Below are 11,377 nucleotides of genomic sequence, written 5' to 3'. Positions count from 1 at the left end.
CTGCTGGGGTGAAATATTAAATCAATGCACACTCCCATATATCGAGTGGGCTTTAATTTTTATTTAATATTGATGGGAATAAAGCTGGCTTTGAGTGTCGTGAAGGACATACTGCTTCAAATCCAGGGGCCTTTATATTCATGGAGGAGAGAGAGTGATGGCGAGTGAATGTGCTGGATTAATGCGGACCTGAGGAAGCTCGGCGGTGTACGGGCCAGGCCTTGAGACACTGGCCAGTTGTCATCCTCCATTTGTTACCATGAGGAGAGCAGAACGGCATATACGAGACTTTGAATAATCTGGAGTGGTTCTGGAACTGATATATTGTCAAATGAATCCTCAAAAGTAGATTAATAATCAGAGTTAAAATGCTTGCCAGACCTTCAACCTGTCTTTGTGGAATGGGGAAGTGATGTCAGACATGCGTGTGTGAGCGTTAAAGTGTAAAACATAACTGGACAGTACTGCGAATGTGTTGATGATGTATTATGCGGTGAAGAGAGGAAGCAGATGGGGATCCTGATTAAGGCTGAAGCGCAGTGTAAATAGTAATCTGATCTGTAGCTGTGCTATGCGTGTGGGAAAGCATCTTGGGTTTTGGCCAGAGAGCACCGATGTCCTACCAGCACAAGACGTCACATTACTCGCTGCTGCACCCCTGATTCTGCCAGAGTTTGAAGGGATGCATGAATGATTGTTGGCAAATGTTTTGTACAGTATGTTGCTTTCAAACACCTAGTTCTAAACCAGGGGTGTCCAGTCCTGCTCCTGGAGGGCCACTGTTCTGCAAAGTTTAGCTCCAACCCCAATTAAACACACTTGAACCAGCTACTTATATAGGCATACTGGAAACGTCCAGGCAGGTGTGTTGAGGCAAATTGCAATAAAACCACCCTGGCATAGAGATCAGACCAGGTTCATTTAAATTATTAAGAAGATGATAATGGAAGGTTGATGTGTTCTCAACAACAATTTTGATATTATTTTAAATATTGTCATTTTATACATTTATCACAATATTCGTTTGACATATTTGCTTTGTATTGCTATATGTTTTGTAATTTTTATGAATTATTTTTTGCTTAATTTTTTTTATTGATACTGTTTGGGGTGGTAAGTAAAAATAGTAAAAATATAGTAAAAGCAGTAATGTTGTGAAATATTATTACAATTTAAAATAACTGTTTTCTATTTTAATATATTTAAAGCTGCAGTCCGTAACTTTTTTTGGTTAAAAATGATTTTTGAGCAAGTACATAAAAAACGATCTCCTTAACTTAGCCCGATTTACAACGGTAAGCTTGTAATAATGTTTTCTAATAAGAACGGTACTGGTGGGTTTCCGCAGAAAATTTGAGCATGCAGCCGTTCATCTTTGAGTCATTTTTTCTCAGTTGGTCAGAACAAAAATGACAGATTTGTTACTTGTTCAGATGACATTTTCCGGTGAAAATTCTTATTTTGGTCATACTTCCAAGAATACAATCTGTGATTCCGAAGTACAGTATCCGCACCGATGTGGTGACTGACAGCAAACATTAGATTCATCCGCGCTGAGGAGCCGTGTCGATGCACAACTCACGTAAAGATGATAATTCTGCAAATAACTGCAATTGCAGGTTTCAAACAGAGATGGCGACAAAGAGGCAAAACCTACGGACTGCAGCTTTAACATCCATTTTATTCTTGTGATGGCAAAGCTAGAGTTATTACTCCAGTCTTTGGTGTCACATGATCCTACAGAAATCATTCTAATATGCCAAAGATTTGGTGGCTAAGAAACATTTTTTAAAATGATTATCACAGTTGAAAACAGTTGTGCTGCTTAATATTTAATTTTTTTTTTTTTTTTTTTTTCACAATTCTCTCATGAATAGAAATTTTAAAAGAGCAGCATTCCTTTTAAATATTTGTAACATTATAAATGTCTTTACAGTCAGTCACTTTTGAGGGTAGTGTATGTAAATAATACTTTAGGGTACATACACTGTAAAAAGTAAAACATTGGTGTTCTTCGTTTGATATATTTTTTTCCATTCCAATAGCCTAAAATTATTAGATTGTTAAGTAAAATTACATTTTGTAATTTATATGTGTCTTTCAATTTATTTTCTTAGATCGATACAATATAAAATTATAACATAACAATGAAATTTAAATCATACATTCGATCAAACGACTTTTATTAGATTAAGCATGGTTTGCGCATGCGCACACATGAAAACTCGAGAGAAGGTTCTGGAAGAGACCTACGGCAGCAGAAGTGGCAGAAGTCGGAGGAGGCGCGAAGCGAACAGGACAGGACACTTTGTCAGGTAAGGGAGGAATTAATCAAAATTGTACGTCTGTGTTATCCTTGCCCTTTATTTCAGCACTCACACTATAATTTTTATAAGGTAACGTTAACTAGTTCAGTTTTTATAAGGTGACTTCCTTGTCACTGTTTTACTGATAGCCAGTCTACCGCGACCTTTCTAGCATAACGTTAAAGTAATGAGGAAACTCATCCAGCATTTAAATACTTGAATAGCATTAACGTCATATCATTTTAATGAACAGATACGCAGATTAGAATTTATTATAACGTTAATTTTGACATTAGCGGTATAGCGTTAACATTGCGCCATTTTACAGCTAACGATTTTCCTGGGAAATCCAAGAACTTAATATTATCTACCGATTGAACGGATATTATGAAAGGAAAAAATATTTTTTTAGTTGTATTCATGACTAAAGCTTGAGTATATTGCATTTCTTTGCCGAAAGAAATGAATCACCTCAATATGCGAGTGACGTGTAACGTTTCCCGCTCAGAATTTAGGCTTAACGTTACTGGCTCACCTCCGGGCGCTCAATGCCATTATAAACGCTGATTTTATATGTTTTATGTTTTAAATTTGCGAAGGCAGGAAATGAATGTGAGGAAAATTAATGTACACTTTGAAACTGTAAAACTAAAATGGATTAATGTTTGGATTTTAATTTTAGGAAAGCTGCTGCTTGGTAGGCCTAGTTCCTGGTGCCAGTTTTGGTTGTCCAGTCTTCGCTGACACTGGTAAGTTGTTTTTGCCATTGAGGGGAGGGGGTTGGGGTCAGTAGGTGATTCGTGCATTACATTCAATACTGATTGCACTGATTCAGGGCTGGAGCAAATGATTACATATGCTGCGTCCCAATTCGCCTACTTATACGCCCTAAAAGTATGTACTCTTTTTGTGGAGAAAAAGTATAAACTTTTGAGTGTGTAGCAAAAGAGTATGCAAGCCATGGGAGATAAGTTACTACTTTGTCATCTTTAACGGACGGATCTGTCGCGTGCATCCTGTCATCGTAAACTGGCATGTCAATCATCTTATCACAGTTAAAATCCTCCATTCCATCTATTTTAATTTCCTACCTTTTCGGAGAGAAATGTTGTAGCACGTTCATCTACCAGTCGTGTGTTTTCCATGCGGAGACTGTCCTGGTGTGTTTGCAATTTGAATATAATGATTCATTTAAAAGTTAATGGCTTAACGTATCTTTGCAAATGTTCAAAATGCTGCTGCAGTTGCAATATAATGTAGATAACATTGAATAAATAAATTTTTGCCAGGTAAGATACTGATAATTAATTTACTTATGTTTCAGAAAGATGACAATTTAATATTTGACTGGGAAGAATTGCAAATGTTGTGGGAGAGGTGGCCAGCACTTTTTCAAATTGAAGAGGTCAGTTTTGGTACAAAACTATGTTGATTCTTGTTCATTTGGTATTCATAACAGTAATTTGATTACAGCTTTTGTTACTAATTTAAATAATTTGGTCAATTATTAATCCCAAACTTTGTATTTTCTGCTCTTTTTCATTTTTTAGATCAGTGCAGAGTTCATGAGAATCACAACGGAAAAAGGGTGGCGTGACAAAAGAAAAGAATGGCAGGATTTTACATCGTTTAGATGAGGTATGTACAATTACGACTGAGTCAGACTGAATCAAATATGTTTGATATTATCTTAACTGGTCTGTTCTATGGTCGCTATGACAGGGTTGTACATTAACTTTTTACTTGGGTAAAGCTGGTTTTATATTCGCACATTCAGACATCCGTATTCAATAGCCTTGTTAATCACACTACATTGGACATTCAGAAGTAAATATGCCATTAAAACAATACTTGCCTATTTTGATCGACTGTGAAAAATGTTGTAAGTTGACAATGGTTGGTTGTCAATATCGTGTCGCTGGTTAAAATTCGCAAACATTAATGTATTGCACATTTATTGAAAGTCTGAATTTATCAGAAGTCCGAATGTGCGAATATAAAACCAACTTTACCCAAGTTAACTTTTTTTGCGCGTAACACTGGTGTTACAAAGGTTAAAAGATTTTTAGCACCAGTAGCCTGAAAGTTGTCAGCACAGACTGATTTCTTTTGTAGCATGTTTGTCACACTGTACAGCCCTGTATGATACCAACATTAAAACCCTGACAACTCAATTGTTTGTGCTCAAAACGAACTCCGTCTAACCACAATGAGTGAAGATCTGAGCATGATGCCCCTAAAACTAACATTGTTAGCCTTTTCAGTGTGGTGTTATATGGAGGCAATCTGCATTTGGCTCAGCTGAAGTGTTATGGATGCCCTGGTTGTTTTAAAGGGATAGTTCACCCAAAAATGAAAATTTGATGTTTATCTGCTTACCCCCAGCGCATCCAAGATGTAGGTGACTTTGTTTCTTCAGTAAAACACAAATTAAGATTTTTAACTCCAAACGCTGCCATCTGTCAGTGGTACAATGCAAGTCAGCGGGAACTTGGACTATAAAAGTAAATAAAACACGACAGACAAATCCAAACGAAGCGCCACCAACGCTCGTGACGACACATTGATGTCTTAAGACACGAAACGATCGGTTTGTGTGAGAAACTGAACAGTATTTATATAATTTTTTACCTCTAATACACCACTATGTCCAACTGTGTTCATCAATCGATTCGTGATGTCTGATCGCGCTCTGACAAAAGCAGTGATGTCTCGCCCATATACTTCAATGAGTGCTAGACATCACTTCCGTTGTCGGAGCGAGTTCAGACATCTCAAATCGATTGATGAACACAGTTGGACATAGTGGTGTATTAGAGGTAAAAAATTATATAAATACTGTTCGGTTTCTCACACAAACCGATCGTTTCGTGTCTTAATTTAATTTTGGATTTGTCTATGGAAGTTTTTTCGACTCTTATAGTCCAAGTTCCCGCTGACTTGCATTGTACCACTGACAGACGGCAGCGGTTGATTTAAAAATCATCATTTGCGTTCTACTGAAGAAACAAAGACATCTACATCTTGGATGCGCTGGGGGTAAGCAGATAAACATCACATTTTCATTTTGGGTGAACTATCCCTTTAAAGGTTGTATCAGCGATTGCAGGCCGAAAACATAAATGATCATATTCATCCTTATGATCCGCTAGCTGCACGCCCCATAAGCAGGCCGTCAAAAACGCCTTTGTAGGCAGCCTAGGGTCTGAGATCTGTACACAAAAACAATAGACCGCAACAGTGCTATCAACCACTCAAAACCAAAATAGTGTTTAATTTTCTGAGATACTGATACACTCTTTATTCATTACTATGTATTGTCTTGCCAGGATATGCCAGGTGATGGACTGGAGCAAACAATGGCCGTCTTAATCTGTGAGACAGACAGACACCAGGGTTCTCATTGAGTCCACAGAGGTCCTCAGTAACGTGCCCTCAACCGCAGCTGCTTGTAGCAATGCTGTTTGGACTAACATATGTGGTATACCTCGAGTATCCAAAAGAACTGAAATTCACTTGAGTTTTTTCTGAAAGTTTTAATGGAACTTGGCGCAAGAAAAATGACCCCCAAAATATGTCGCCTCTCCACTCTGCTGCATAGTCAATGACTGACTGACAGCCTCCATTTCAGTGCTTTGATGAACACAGGATGGCAGAAATTCTTTCACCCCAGTCTCCACTACATCGTATTAGTAGTTGTTTGTTGTTTACTGGATGTGGCAATATCTCTGATTTGTATTTGATTTAAATTTATTTCTCTGAATTATATTTGTATTTGTAAAACAATGTTTGTTTTGCCAAAAAAAAGTCTAATCTTAAGAACAGTGATTTAATAAATCTTTTAAAATAATGTTTGATCTGACTCATTTAAAATATATATATTTTGAGAGAATTTAAAATTTTTAATTGTCAATTGTGAAGCAATTTATATTACTTGCAATGAATACATATTTCAGATTGAAGAAAATTAAATTTAGATCAAGTCTCTTAAAAACCTTTTTTTTAATTTAAGCCAATTTAAAATATTGATTTACACCAAATTCAGAAAAGAGTTTGCATGAAATGCAGAAAATTAGTTTGAACTGAATGGTTTCTGAACATTAGGTCAATGTAAAATCTTTATTGTGAATGGTTACTTCAATTTTATTAAGTTAATCCAATGTTTCACTTTTTACAGTGTACAGTAATTCATATTCAAAAATTGTGACCTCTAGCCCCGGTCTCCCTTATATTGTCCTTGTGGATTTCAGAAATTTGTGAGTGCTTGCATACACGACAAACATTATTCAAGGAGGAAAACAAATATACTAATTACGACAGCTGCATTTGCATTGAAATGGTTGTTTATGAAGCCACTGTCAGTTTTCATTAAACTGCTTAGTGACAAACTACATATATGGCACAAATGTCAGTGTATTAAAACCGTGGTACAAATTCCTCCCAGCAAGGTAATTACATGTGCCCGACCTATCATTTTAAAGGTAAGCCATAACTGATTGTGTTTTCACACAGGAAACAAGCAATTGATTGGCTTTGTTTGACATCTAGTGTTGTTTGCCAGTGCACTGCATCTTTGTTGTGGACGCTGTATGTGGTGGAGAGAGTGTGGGCAGGCGGAGAGGGCCACTGTGAGGGTGGAGAAGGCGCAGAGGTTCAGCTGATAGAAGCTTTGATCTCAAACAGCAGGGGGGAAATGACATTATTTAAGGTGCCTCACCAGCACGACACTGCAGCACAGCAAGAGATGCGCTGTGAAATTGCAGGTTCAGTTGCACATGGTTGAAATGCCGGACACACATACACTTGTGCATAAACACACAGACAAGCATATTAGCAGAAAGCCAGCCACAGGCGAGTCGGCATCACAAGCGCACACATGCCTCACTGTGAGGAATGTAAATGCTTCAAATACATGTTGACTCTTTAAGTGTGACAGAGAGCTGTTTGTTTTTACATGGGCTGACTCAGAGTGGATGTCTGGCCATGAATTCAGAGGCTTAGACAGAGCGACAATATAACACTAACCAACCAACTCTGTATATTACTGTCGGTCACTGAATATTTCTATCATAAAACAGTTGTCAAATATTAAATAGCTGCTTGCCACCGCTCTTTTGCACTCGTCTTCAGAGAACAAGACCCGTCTTCTTTGATTTGATTGGCCTCGATCGCTTTGTCGCTGCTTGTTGCTGGTGGTGTGAATGGGGCTTTTGTGACGTAATGCCGCATTGACTGCCAGGTAAAGTCCTCTGCGTAGCTCGCAGACTTAATGGCTCAGCTGAAGGCGAATCGAGGGCACATAGTGGCCGCAAAGGGGGCGTTCGTGAGCACCCTTCTGAAACCTGAAACGATGAAAGGGACTTAGGCCCTGTCCCAAATGGCGCACTTCATGTGGACTTTTGGTCTCGTGGACTTAAATTGCACGTGCTCGCCGAGTCTACCAGTCCGTAGGCCATCCCATTCAGCATTTTAACGCTCTGAAGTGTGCTCAGCAGCGCCCCCTTTGTACCCTTGAAGCAGTCTTCCACCAAGCCGCGTACTTTAACTACCCAGGAATCCTTGCGAAATGCCAATCAGACAACGGATGGGAGGAGATTTCGCTCAAGAGCAATTGATGACATGGCTGAGAAGAAAATATTTAAGTGTAGGTATCATTACAGTTTTTATGACCTAGGTGTACATTTTACCAGTTGTTACCTACAGTTTATACAAACATTATGGTCATCGACCAGTGGTTGATATCTCAAGCATAATGATAGCGCGTTGAATAATATGATCGCATTATGATTCATTAAATAAATAGAACCGAATGTCAGGGCTTTACTGAGTCATATGTAAACCTAGTATTCATATTTAAACCTGTAAATTAATCTGAAACTCACGCACATGTTTATTATGTGTTAAAACTGTAATCTTGGTTCAAATGGGACATTATTATTACAACTGTATACATTAATTAAATAAGCATGTATATATTGTCTAATGCCCAGGTGGCATAAGCAAAAGTAGGCTGTGTAGTTGACATGGAGATAATATTTTGCAAAAGAAAAGAAACCTGTTCTTGGTGCTAAATATTATCCTCGAACCTGCAGCTCCTGTCGAAAAACAACCAGACCGTTATTTCCGGCGTGACGATTGAGTCTGTCCCACAAATACCTCTCAATGCGCCCTCGTGCACTTGCACCAAGGGCCCTATAGGTCTGCACTACATGACTTCACCAAAGTGTGGACTCTGAGGAAGTCCACAAGTCCGGAGTGTGCCATTTGGGACAGGGCCATACTATGGTCTTGTGGACTTAACTGACAAGTGCACATGGCAGCCATTGTCCACAAGACCAAAAGTGTATAGAAGTATGCCATTTGGGATTCAGCCAAAGGCATCCATTGTCAGGGTCTTGCGACCAAAATAAAATAAAAATGCAACAAGAAATTACATATTGATCAACGCAACTGTCATAGACACGGCAGGCTCCAGCACCCTCCAATCACAGCGCACTCCCTCTCCGGAATACTAATCACCGTCACCTGCACCTCATCAGCACACTCATTACCAGCACTACCTAATACACACTCACACACAGTCACATTGTCTGGTCTCGTTTGCATCAAAGGACTTACCTGAATGCTTACCTCAAGGACTCCCCTTGCTACTTACCTGTACTCCATGTACCCAAGCTCTGTTCCTCGTCTTCGATCTGGTGTGAAATGTTGTCTGAAGTCATCTACTCCATTCAGCAAGTATCATTCTCCATTGTCACTCTGCAATCACAAAAGTACTGTGTCATTCTCCATATCATTCATCAGTCACGAACTTGCATCTGTTTACTCACCAGTTGTCCTCCTGATACTGTGCTTGTGTTCAATAAAAAACCTGTTAACCTATCTTCAGTCTCTCGACTGGTACTATTATAACAGAAGACCGGACCATAAAAGCGAAACACAAGCATGAGTCAACCGGATCCCTTCCAGGAATTGGTGGATGCGTTTTGCCGCACTTTCAATGTGCAACCACCTCCACAAGCACCACTGCCAGCTCCAGCTCCCACCATCACTTCCCCATCCACCTTCACCTCTCCCTCACTTCCAGCATACACCTCTCCCATGGCCCAACCGGCGCCCTACTCTGGTTCGGCAGAGGACTGCAATGGCTTCCTTCTGCAAGTCTCTCTGACCCTGGAGATGCCACCGCACCTGTTCCCCACCGACTACTCAAAGGTAGCGTTCATCATTTCACAGCTTTCCGGTGAAGCTCTACAGTGGGCCGATTCCATCTGGTCACAAAAACATCCAGTGACGCAGACATATTCCAACTTCGTTGAACACTTCCGGGAAGTGTTTGGAAAACCATCCTGGGATTCTTCTATCGGTGAGAAACTGTACAAATTGAAACAAGGAAAGTTGTCTGTTAATGAATATGCTCTGCAGTTCAGAACACTCGCTGCCGGAGCGGATGGAACGAACAAACGCTGCTGACGTCATATCGTCAGGGACTGGATCCTCGAGTGCGGTTGCATCTCGCTGCATACGAGGATACCATCGGGCTCGAACGTTTCATCCAGCTGTCTATACGCTTCGCCACTCGTATGCAGTCGTGTCTCGAAGAGCACCAGGGTCAGAGCATCCACAACATCGTCCTCTGCCGGCCAGAATCCGTCAGTACTCCATAACCAGCCCAAGAACCCATGCAAGTTGAATCATCACGGCTGACTCAAACGGAGAGACAGAGAATGCTGACCCAGAATATTTGCCTCTATTGTGGTTTGCCAGGACATGTACTCTCCACATGTCCTACACGTCCTCCACGCCCCATGGTGAGTGCCATTATCTCTACTCTCCAGACGCAAAAGCCACTCACTACGATTATAACTCTTACTGCTTCCGATGTTTCTCTTCCAGTATCCGCCCTCATTGATTCTGGGTCAGCGGGAAATTTCATCTCCGGCACCCTCTGTCATAAGCTCAACATCAAGACCAAGAACACGCCGGCTACTTATCAGATCCACTCAATAACTGGCAAACCTGTGAGTAAAAGACAAGTCAGCCATATCACGCAACCAGTACACCTTCAAGTCGGAGTTCTTCATCACGAGTACATTCAACTGCTGGTTCTGGTGGGATCCACTGCTGACGTGATTCTAGGGCGTCCGTGGTTGCAGCAGCATAATCCCATCCTCTCTTGGAACACTGGAGAAGTCCTGAAGTGGGGCGACACCTGCTTTCCCGAGTGTTTCTCCGACCTACCTGTTCCCAAATCTCCTCACTCCAACGTCCTTCCAGTCTGTGCCACATCCGTTGAGAGTCCCCTCGAGAAATGATCTGTGGACATCCCGTCCTGTTACGCCCCCTTCAGCGACGTATTCTGCCCCAAGAGAGCCTACAAATTGCCTCCACACCGGCCATGGGACTGCGCCATCGACCTGCTTCCGGGTGAGTCAGTGCCAATGGGTAAGATTTACCCCTTATCCATCCCGGAGGAGAAGGCCATGGTGGATTACATCGAGGAGGCATTGGCCCAAGGATACATCCGACCATCAACTTCCCCTGCTGCATCAATCTTCTTCCTCGTGGCAAAAAAGGACGGAGGCTTGTGGCCCTGTATCGACTACCGAGCACTCAACTCCATAACTGTGAGATTCCGGTACCCTCTTCCTCTCGTCCCAGCAGCCCTGGAACACCTCTGCGGAGCCACTGTGTTCACTAAGTTGGACCTCCGCAGCGCCTACAACCTGATCCGGATACGTGAGGGGGACAAGTGGAAGACCACCTTCGTCACGCCCACCGGCCACTACGAATACTTGGTCATGCCGTACGGCCTGGTCAACGTATTCCAGGACTTCATTCACGAGGTGCTCCGGGAGTTCCTCCACAAGTTCGTGCTGGTGTATATTGACGACATCCTGATATACTCCCGGAGTATGGCCGACCACCAATGCCACGTTGCGGAGGTCCTGCAATGCCTGAGGGACTTCCAGCTCTACCTCAAGACTGAGAAATGCTCGTTCCACCAGCCCTCAGTGCAGTTCCTTGGGTACAACATCGACCACAGCGGCATCCGGATGGACGAGGGGAAG

At 41.4% G+C, this 11,377-nt stretch overlaps 1 long non-coding RNA gene across 1 annotated transcript; it reads left to right on the top strand.

The window, feature by feature from the left end:
• Positions 1-2,229: 2,229 nt before the first annotated feature.
• Positions 2,230-6,125, top strand: LOC137031001 (uncharacterized). Its single transcript, XR_010896486.1, has 5 exons — positions 2,230-2,315; positions 2,989-3,055; positions 3,631-3,711; positions 3,857-3,944; positions 5,636-6,125. It is a non-coding gene; the product is annotated as an uncharacterized lncRNA (long non-coding RNA).
• Positions 6,126-11,377: the final 5,252 nt, after the last annotated feature.

This window comes from Chanodichthys erythropterus, chromosome 11 (assembly GCF_024489055.1).
Source record: "Chanodichthys erythropterus isolate Z2021 chromosome 11, ASM2448905v1, whole genome shotgun sequence".
NCBI classification, from domain to species: Eukaryota; Metazoa; Chordata; class Actinopteri; order Cypriniformes; family Xenocyprididae; genus Chanodichthys; species Chanodichthys erythropterus.
Note: the sequence above shows the minus strand (reverse complement) of the source record. Positions and strands in the feature narration are given on the sequence as shown.